Source organism: Anolis carolinensis, unplaced genomic scaffold (genome assembly GCF_035594765.1).
Source record: "Anolis carolinensis isolate JA03-04 unplaced genomic scaffold, rAnoCar3.1.pri scaffold_18, whole genome shotgun sequence".
Lineage (NCBI taxonomy): Eukaryota > Metazoa > Chordata > Lepidosauria > Squamata > Dactyloidae > Anolis > Anolis carolinensis.
Genome location: NW_026943828.1, coordinates 5,070,983 through 5,082,017, shown reverse-complemented (window position 1 = coordinate 5,082,017; position 11,035 = coordinate 5,070,983). Strand labels below are relative to the sequence as shown.

Here is an 11,035-nt window from a genome sequence, read left to right as displayed (position 1 = left end):
GAGCGGGCCCCTATTGGCTATTGAAAAGTATTATTAACTACAACTCCCATCATGCCCGGTTCACCCCCAGAAACTCCGTCAGGACTTGAAGTGTGACGTTGGGCAACTCTGCTCAGGAGCCCCGCCCTGCCGCCCGTCAATCAAAGGAGGAGGAGCGGCAGGCAGCCAATGGGGGGCCTCCGGTGGGCGGGGCGTCCCGGGCTCAGCCAATGGGAGGGGGCGAGGGCGGGCTCCGGGGAAGGAGGACGACGAGGGGGAAGATGGCGGCGCCTGGCCTGGCCTGAGGCCTGGTCTGTGCCTGTGAGGCGGACAAGGTGAGAAGAGACGGAAATAAATAGACATCTATTATTATTATTATTATTATTAAGTGGAGTGGGTGGGGCCACAGTGTCGGTGAGGGTCCCGCCAGTCCCGTCCTCCGCGGCCAGTGTGGTCCAGATCCAGGGTTGTTGGCTCGGCCGTTCTCTCTGGATGCAGGTCAAGCGCGACTCCTCTCAGTCAGGATGCGAATCCTCCCCAAACCTCTTGGGAATGGAAAACATGGTGGTTCAATGAACAGGCCCAATGGAGCTGTCCTGAGAAGACTTCTTCCTGTTTTGAAAGCAAATGGCACTTGATCACTGTCACTCATTTCCATGACACACCACTGTAGGGAACCTCTCCCCACTGGGTTGCTTTTAATTGCTCTGGTTTTATCTGCTTGGATTTTAATGTATTGGCCCATTATTTTATTTTGTTGGAATGCTTTAAATTTATGTCAAATAGGTTGTTGTTGTTGTTTCGGGCTTGTCCCTGTTGTGAGCCGCCCCGAGTCCCTTCGGGGAGATGGGGCGGGATATCAAAATAAAGTTGGAGTGCCTCCTGACCCCTTGGAGTGAGTGAGTGCCTCTGGAGTGGCTGTGAGAAGGCCCTCCCTTGTGCACGTGGTGGGGCTCAGGCCGCATTGGAGTCCGTGGCCGGTGGTTTGCTCTCCTCCACATTCGCATGTCGTGGACTCCACTATGAGGCCCCATTTCTGAAGGTTGGCTCTGCGTCTCGTGGTGCCAGAGCGCAGTCTGTTCAGCGCCTTCTGAGTCTCTCCGTCTTGTGTGTGCCCAGGGGGAGTCTCCCATTCGGTATCAGCCGTGGTTTTACCCTGCCACTTTTGGACTCTTGCTTGCTGAGGTGTTCCTGCGAGTATCTCTGTAGATCTTAGGAAGCTATTTCTTCATTTAAGGCCTTGGCGTACTGACTGATATCTGAACAGAGGATGGGCCAGAGATGTCACTGCCTTGGTCCTTTCATTATTGGCTGCTACTTCCCAGCAGATGTCAGGTGGTGAACAGTATATTTTCTCCAGCGATGTGAGGCGTAGACACCCTGTGTTCATGCGGCATGTTTCATTAAGAGCCACATCCCCTCTTTTAACGTGGTGAGATGCATTCCACGCTGGGCATGCGTACTCAGCCGCAGATTAGCCAAGCGCAAGGGCAGATGTCTTCACTGTGCCTGGTTGTGATCCCCAGGGTGTGCCAGTCCTCTTTCGTAGGATGTTATTTGTTGCTTGATAGCCAAGCAGTGCTTCTTGTGGGTCAGAGGTGGGTCCAGGTGACTCCCAGATATGTTGTTGTGCGTCAATGCTCCAGTGGGATTCCTTCCCGGGTCATCCTCTGCGCCTGACTTGCAGCATGCAACCAACTCTTTTCAATGGGAATCAGAGGATCCCACAGAAGGGCCACCCTGCCCGGCCCCCTCCTTTCTTTCTTTCATGCAGGAAGGGAGGAGAAGCACCACGAAAGCAGCCCCGACAGATGGCCACCCAACCACTGCTTAAGAACCTCCAAAGAAGGAGCCTCCCACCACTGAGCAGTCCTTCCTGAGGTTCAGGTGGATCTCCTTCCCTGTCCTTGGAACCCACGGCTCCGCTGAGGCCTCGTCTCCAGGGCAGCAGAAAGGAAGCCCCCTCCCTCTTCCTCGGGGCCTCCTTCCCCACGTTCACACATGGCTCCTCTCCAGCCCCCTCCTCTCGGTCTTCTTTTCCGGGGACTCAACAGACCCCGCTTCTCTTTCGGCCAGTGGTTCTCAACCTTCCTGATGCCACGACCCCTTAATACGTTAGTTCCTCATGTTGTGACCCCCAACCATAACATTATTTTCGTTGCCCCTTCATAACTATGATTTCTCTACTGTTGTGAATCGTAATGTAAATATCTGATATGCAGGATGTATTCTCATTCACTGGACCAAATATGGCACAAATACCCGAAGTGCTCAAATTTGAATACTGGTGGGGTTGCGGGTGTGGGATTGATTTTGTCATTTGGGAGTCGTAGTTGCTGGGATTTATAGTTCACCTACAATCAAAGAGTATTCTGAACTCCACCAACTATGGAGTTGGACCAAACTTGGCACACAGAACTCCCATGACCAACAGGAAATGCTGGAAGGGTTTGGTAGGCCTTGACCTTGCGTTTGGGAGTTGTAGTTCACCTGCATCCAGAGAACATTGTCGATTCCAAATAATGATGGATCTGGGCACCCTGGAAGTGTCTCCTGATGTGAGGAAATGGGCCGCCTGCCTGCAAGGAGGGTGCCCAGGGGAGGGTGTCCGGATGTTGGATATGAGACCTTCCGGAGTAAGGGAGGGAGGGAGACGTCTCTGTGCATGGCCCCAGGAATTGGGGGTGGAGCTGGATCGGACATATAATATTATAATAATGACATACAATAATAATAATAATAATAATAATAATAATAATAATAATGTTTTAATATGGTATTATAACTGATATAATGTAATAATAGTAATAATATAAACTATTCTCTCTCTTCCTTCCTGCAAAGAGATATTGGGTTGTGTCTCTGTTTATCATCTTATTTAAACCCCAGTCTCTCATTTCCATTCTCCCTCTTTTTTAGAAACTCTTCCGTCTTAATTCTTTTAAAACATTTATTGCGGAATTTTCTAACGTTAATACTGGTGTTAAAGGAGATAATAATAATCCCTGGCCTGAGTTTTATTTTGTGTCATTTCCAAAATGTTTTTAATAACTAACTGGGGCTGGTTACAGGGACCATTCCGCGCCCCTATGAAGACAGCTCCACTGGCTTCCAACAAGTTTCTGTGCCCAATTCAAGGTGCAGGTGGTTACCTAGAAAGCCTATACACTTGGGGTCCAACCTCTCTTCAGGACCGCATCTCCTTTTATGAATGGTCGTGAACTTTAAGATCTGCCAGGGAGGCCTTCCTCTTGGTCCCGCCACTGTCTCAAGTAGGGTTGGTGGGGACGAGAGCGAGAGAGAGGCTGCGATTGGGGGGGGGGGCTTCCTTCTCGGTGGTGGCCCCGTGGCTTTGGAATGCCCTCCTGAAGGAGATCAGGTTCCCCCTTCTCTTCAAGCTTTCTGGGCACAACTGAAAAGACGTTTTTTTGAACAAGCCTTTGGACCAGGATGAGCACCTTCCTCACTCAACCTGAGGCCTTAGCAATGGATTCTGTTAGTACTTTATGGACTGAGACAGTTCACAGCCTGTTGTACCCGCAGTTTTGCTGCAGTGTTGAATTTTAATCAGTTGGGTTGTATGTTATTCAATGGAATTATTGTTTTGTGTAATTATTGATTGATATTGATTTATTTGTTATGTATTTTGCTGCGTCTTGTGTGTTCTGCACAATTGTGTGCTTTTGTGAGCCACTCCGAGTCCCTTCGGGGAGATGGTGGTGTTATGAATAACTTCTCAATAATTTTAAAGCATAGGTTCTTTTTATTGCAATTTCAGTGTGAGAGGTATCAGAACGTTTACACAAACAACAAAGAGTGACATTAGACATACAGATTTTATGTAACCACATTGGCTTGATAAACAACCTACAACAGACAAAGCGGGGGGGGGGTTACATTTTCACTCAGCATTCACACACATCTCCATGTATTCATCCTCGTGCATCCATCCAGATATTACCATATCCTTTCTCCCTCCTTGGAGAAGCACCTGCTTAGGCCAGGCCCTGCTTCCTCTGCAGCATAGTTCCAAAACGTCAAAATGCATCCTTTTTTCCTACGAACAATGCCAAGGATAAGATAGAACGGACTCCCTGCAACCCGTATCATGACTCCGAAATGCACTCCTTCCTCTTCCCTTGAGAAAAGGAGGCCCAGTGACAAGACCGCTTCCATGCAAATCTGCCACTTTCCCATGCATCATCTCCACTGAGCATGGTGGACAAACAGCATCGCTGTTTGTCACAATTTCTGGATCATCATAAATAATAATAATAATAATAATAACAATAATAATAATAACTTTATTTCTAGACCGCCCTCTCTCCCCAGAGGGACTCAGGGCGGTTAACATACATATAGATGGCAAACATTCAGTACCCCAACTACATCACTAATATCAAAAGTATAAAATGACAATAACATACTCATTATAATAAAAAATTCCACATTAGAAAAAAACAATAAAATTTAAACAAGACACTTAGTAAAAACATAGACACTTATATAACAATATTTTTCTGATGTTGTCCCAAAGTTGTAAATGAATGATAGACGTCTTCCATCCCGGAACATCCTGGCTCCATCTCCGTTTCCTGGACCAGATGTTGACTCTTCTTGATTAGTGTTGGCCTTGTGTTGACTTCCTTCTCAACAGTTGTAAACATTTCCTTAACTTAAAAAACCATTGTCTCTGCCCCAAAGTTCATCAAATCAGCAAATATTGACAGATGTAAACAGATGTAAACATTTCTCTTCTCACTGTCGCAGTTCTTAACCGAGTTTACCAGACAGGTCAACTATTTCAGTTATCATTAGCAGGTTTTAATTACTATTCAGCAAGCAGGTAGTTAGTCATTGTAGGCCTTAATATTTTAGAATGGTGTCTCCAAAATTATTAGCTCTCATTCATTCATCTCTTTCATTGATACCATATATTCATATTTCATTTTATCTTATTACAGTGGTGGGGTACAAATAAATAATAATAACAATACTAAAACTTTATATACCACCCTATCTCCAACAATGAAACCAGACAACAACAAAACATAATACGATAATGAGCATAAGTGCGCTAAACATACAAATCAATCAATTAACCACAGGCTTAGGAACCAATGACAAAATACTCCATCGGCGGGACAGGATACAGGGATCAAGGGTTCCACGTTGGGGTGGCCAACTAGCAGGTGCCAGGCGGGTCAAGGGCAACAGTATGGCATGGGAAAAAGTTTAGATAGAAAGTTTATATTTATGTAAGGGGGTTACTCTGTTCATTATACCAATTCCTTTTAGACTTTCCTTTATTTTCTATCAAAATATACTTCTAATTTCTTATCCTCTTCTTCTAGCCCAGTGGTTCTCAACCTGGGGTCCCTCACCAGATGTTTTTGGCCTTCCAGTCCCAGAAACCCTAACAGCTGGTAAACTGAACTGGCTGGGATTTCTGGGAGTTGTAGGCCAAACACACCTGGGGAGGGACCCCGGGTTGAGAACCCCTCTTCTGGCCCTTCCAGTTTTCCTTGCTTCGCTAATCCTTCGACTACGTACCTTATTATTTGGTTGGCATGATCATATACTTTAATATTTGGGAGACCTAACCTGCCTTATTTTTGTGGTTTATACATTTAGTTTTTATTTATTCTGACTCTATTCCCATTACAGTCCATGTTTAATATAATTTGCCATTTAAAAAAAATTTTGGTCCAAATTATTATAAGGTAACATCTGTATCTATTAATCTAAATCTATCTAATCTAATCTAAATCTAATCTAATCTAATCTAAATCCATAATAAAAGCGAAAACCCGTATGTGTGTATGTGGCACGGATGCCTGCTCACACAGACAGCCTCCAACCTCCACAAACAGGCTATAGTTCCCATGGTTAAAAATCTAGCAAGTCACTCTTTTCCGCTGACATTTTGGCTACAGTGAGCTCAATGAACATGCAGCCCAGCCCCTGCCAATGTCCTTCCCAAACACTACGGCCCACCACCCAAGGAATGCTTTCGTTTGGGGACCATTTCATCCTAGATTTTGCATTTTCCTCCACCACAGGCAGGCATCCCAGGGTTCTCCATTGCTGTGGAATTTGCATGACCCCTCCTACTGCCCTTCCCTTTCAAATCTGTCTGCATAACAAACACAGCAGAACTGAGCAGAAACTAAACTTACTGGAGGAGTTTGGGGATTGACTGCACATGGTGGAAGTTGTAGTTCACCCTGCATCAAATCAGAGCACTGCTGTGACTCCTACTGGGGAAGGAGTTGTAGTTCTCCTACACCCAGAATGCTATGAACCCAAACAAAGATGGCTCTGGGCCAAACTTGCCATGCATCCCCAAGATGCCCAGATTTGAATACTGGTGGGTTTGGAGGGAAATTGGCCTGGATAGGAGTAGTAGGTACTGGGATTTATAGTTCACCTGCAATCAAACCCCACAAATGATAGACCAGGACCACACTTGGCACACAGAGCCCCCATAACTAATAAACATATTGGACTAGTTTGGGGAAAAGGGACTTGTAGTTCACCTGCATCCAGAGAAAAAGTGACCCCCACTGACAATGGACCAGGACCACACTTTGCACAGAGAAGCCTCATGACCAACTGAACATACTACAAGGGTTTGTGGGAATGGGCCTTGATTTTGGGAGTTGTAGTTCACCTGTATCCAAAGACCACAGAACCCAGCCAAAGACCAGAACCCAGCCTTCACCTGCTGAAAAGCCTTTCCCCACAACAGAGGGCAGGAAATAGAGGCGGAAGTGGACAGGGGTGGAAAGGGCTGGGCAGGAAGGAGGGTTTCCCGACTGATCTGTGCCTGTGAATTTGCATGCCGTCCTGCGGCTCAACCAAGGGAGTGAACAGCCCAACGGGGACTTAGTCCAGGCGAGACCAGTTCTGTGGACATCTCAGCATGCCTAAATGGGGTGTTGAATTTGCCAGGCAGGAAGGCAACGTCTTTGGGAATTTGGGGTTCCTTTGAGAGATGTAGGAAATGTGGTGGCAGCAGGGGTCTAATTTGGGATGCACAGGAGACGGACGTGGGATCCCTTGTGGCCTGAAAGGGAACCTGAAATTCATGAAATCTTCAGTAAAGGGATCATTGTGCCTCTTAATATTTAACTTATTCTGGTAATTCATGGAAACCCTTTATTCAGAGTGAATGAAGCTTCATATTTAACCTTTTGCTCTTCTTTCTTGATCAGGGAAATGAAGACCCTATGAAGTCACCACAGGCATAAAAAGAAAATACCAGTATCTATTGGAGATTGAGGAATTTGGAAATCAAAGGGCAATAATGAAAGAAATCCTGTGGGAAGAAGAAATCCTCTCTAGGTGCCAATCTTGTGGAACTCAATTTTGATTAGAAAGAAAAAGGTAACACTCACGTGTCTGTATCACAGTCAATCATAACTGTCAACATGGAGGAGAAACCCTATACATGTCTTGAGTGTGGAAAGAGCTTCAGTTGGAGGAACCAACTGCTACTGCATGAAAGGACTCACACTGGGGAGAAACCCTATAACTGCCTGGAGTGTGGACAGAGCTTCACTCAGAAGGGACACTTACATACACATCAAAGAACTCACACTGGGGAGAAACCCTATAACTGCCTGGAGTGTGGGCAGAGCTTTGCTCATAGTTCAGGCCTACGTTCACATCAAAGGACTCACACTGGGGAGAAACCCTATAAATGCCAGGAGTGTGGACAGAGCTTCACTCATAGTTCAGTTTTGCGTTCACATCAAAGGACTCACACTGGGGAGAAACCCTATAACTGCCTGGAGTGTGGACAGAGCTTCGCTGATAGTTCAGCACTACGTAGACATCAAAGGACTCACACTGGGGAGAAACCCTATAACTGCCTGGAGTGTGGACAGAGCTTCGCTCGTAGTTCAGGACTACGTTCACATCAAGGGACTCACACTGGGGAGAAACCCTATAACTGCCTGGAGTGTGGACACAGCTTCGTTCAGAAGTCAGGCCTACGTTCGCATCAAAGGACTCACACTGGGGAGAAACCCTATAAATGCCTGGAGTGTGGACAGAGCTTTGCTCAGAGGGGAAATCTACGTTCACATCAAAGAACTCACACTGGGGAGAAACCCTATAAGTGCCTGGAGTGTGGACAGAGCTATACTTGTAGTTCAGGATTACGTTCACATCAATGGACTCACACTGGGGAGAAACCCTATAACTGCCTGGAGTGTGGACACAGCTTCGTTCAGAAGTCAGGCCTACATTCGCATCAAAGGACTCACACTGGGGAGAAACCCTATAAATGCCTGGAGTGTGGACAGAGCTTTACTCAGAAGGGACACTTACATTCACATCAAAGGACTCACACTGGGGAGAAAACTTATATGTGCCTGGAGTGTGGACAGAGCTTTGTTCATAGTTCAAGCCTACGTAAACATCAAAGGACTCACACTGGGGAGAAACCCTTTAAATGCCTGGAGTGTGGACAGAGCTTCGCTGATAGTTCAACTCTACGTAAACATCAAAGGACTCACACTGGGGAGAAACCCTATACATGCCGGGAGTGTGGAAAGAGCTTTACTCGTAGTTCAGGTCTACGTTTACATCAAAGAACTCACACTGGGGGGGAACCATAGAAATGCATGGAGTATGGACAGAGCTTTTCACAGAATAACATTATGCATAGACATCATAGAATTCAGCCTGGAGAGAATGGTGTTAATTGACACCAGAGTGTCATTCTAACAAGTAGAAATGCAACTCTTGGAAATTTTGGAAATGCAAGCTCAAAGTTGGGACATTTCATCACATGTGGTGAATTGTAGAAAGATTGAACTAAAAATACAGTGTTCCCTCACTAATCCCCGGGTTTGGGTTCCAGAACCACCCGCAATAAGTGAAAATCCGCAAAGTAGGGATGCTATATATTTCTACATTATTTTAGTAGTTATACACTATTTTAAGTCTTTATCAAGAAATCATGTGTTGATCAATCGCCTCCTTCTCCTCTTGTTGCCGCTTGGGCTCCTTTTCTCTCCCTTCGGCATCTCCTTCCTCCCTTCCTTAGGCTGTACATTGTAATTTTGTATTATTTATAGTCGTCTTTTAGAGTTTATTGAAAAACCGCAAAACAGCGAATCCGAAAAGAGCGAAGTAATGAGGGAACTCTGTATGTTCCATTCTGGAAGTAATTATATTATCTAAAGGGAGTAGAATAATGAGAGATAAAAATTAACAGATTGCCTTTGGGCAGGTATCCCTGTCGTTTGTTAGTTCAGTTGTGTGTCTATGAAGGTAACTGTTTCGCAGGTCTGTTTGTTTCTGATTTAGTTTTGTATCTCATGTAGTAGTTAGTTTCATGTGTAGTTGAAGCATTATATACAATTTCTGCCTTTTTTGTAATGTTGCTTTTAATCTCTCTTTTTTATTTATTTTTTGCCACAAAGAGGGGGATTTATAAGGGACAAAACTGCTGAAACCGTCAACTTGTTTTGTTCTGAACCCAGTTTTTGTTTCCTGTTCTTTGGATGCTGAGTGTTCAGGGAAGAGTGAGGTCTGTGAGATCAGTGAGTAGAAAACATGACACAATTTAGATAATGGTTTGTGACACAACAACAACCCTTGTAGTAGTCAATGGGATATTCTGTATGCCTTCTTTAATGTCAAGTAAGATATTGTGCTCAGATACAAAGATTTATAAAGGAAACACCACAATGGATATAAAACAGTGGGAAGCACGGGAAGCAGATTATGTGTGCTCACCACACCTCACACAGATAGGACCACGTGTGCTATAAACATGGAAGATGTGATACATTCACACCAGATACAGGAATGGGATGTCTTGGTGTTACTACTGTTCAGCTAATGTTATGGTCTGATGGAAATATAATAGAACCCGATAAACAAACATTCGGTTGAAATGTAAATGTAACATAACTTTTGTTCAAGATGATGAAACTGGGAATTTGGTGTACGTGATGGAGAATGGAGAAAGTGAAATAGACTTGAAGTTTAAAAAGTTATCCATAAATATAAGATAAGGAATTAATTGGGAAAAATTAAATATACTAGTAAAAACGAATCAGCAGGTGAAGAAACATTTGGAGAGTTATGAGGAAAGAAGTAAGGTTTTGTTAGGATCCAAGAGGTTGATGGAGAACGTCAGAGCGTGGCCGCATAAGGAAGCAGCCCGACAGAACGTCACTGGTGTGATGAAATCAACGGATATTCACCCAAAGCGGCAGCAGCATGTTTACATCTATTGATGCACCCAATAGTAAGGTGAGGGCTACAAGGAGTGACTGATCGATTTTCTGTATTTGAAAACGAATTGCAATACTTAGAAACGCAATTGTGAACTGTGAGGTATGTTGACTATTGAGAGGGTTGATGGGCCAAAGTGCCTGCATTTCTATTCTATTTCTGATTGCTTTTAATTATGCATTATTAAGGTGTCTGCTTCAACTTATTCTATTAAAGATGCAACCTGCCTTCTTCCAGAGGAGAGGCAAGTGTCCGTATGTCGCCACTATGTTTCCGGAACATCTTGTGGTCGGCCGATGTGGTTAATGTGGTTAAGCTACTTACTGGAACATAAGTGAACAACATGTTTTTCTACAAATGTTGTTCATGATAAAGGAAGCACGCTTGCAACACTCTGTACTGTTCCAAAGAAATGAGGAACATGAGGATATATTGAGCTTCATTTCCAATGTTCTTCACGGCGGTCACCTTTGATTTGTCCGTCCGTCTATACTGCAGTATAATAAAGGTACTTGTTTTAAACTCTGTTGGGCTCAGATTGGATCCATAGCGCTTCGGCAAAGTTCCCGGTATTTAAATCTATGTGAGCGGTTCGCTTTTCCGCTAAATATAACTATATTAAACTGATTATATACATAGAATTGACACTGAATCAGACATGTGATACAATAAAGTAGTATTGATGTATCAAGGGCGTGTGTGTAAGAAACGGGAGTGTGTTTGTGTGGGTGCTTGTGAAGAAAGAAGAAACGGGCCTCAAAAGAAAACTGAGTTCACGCAAAGCGTGACATGGGACGGA

The 11,035-nt window shown here is 44.5% G+C and overlaps 1 pseudogene; it reads left to right on the top strand.

Annotated features, from left to right (window-relative positions):
* Positions 1–59: 59 nt before the first annotated feature.
* LOC134294675 (zinc finger and SCAN domain-containing protein 2-like) lies at positions 60–10,761 on the top strand (annotated as a pseudogene).
* Positions 10,762–11,035: the final 274 nt, after the last annotated feature.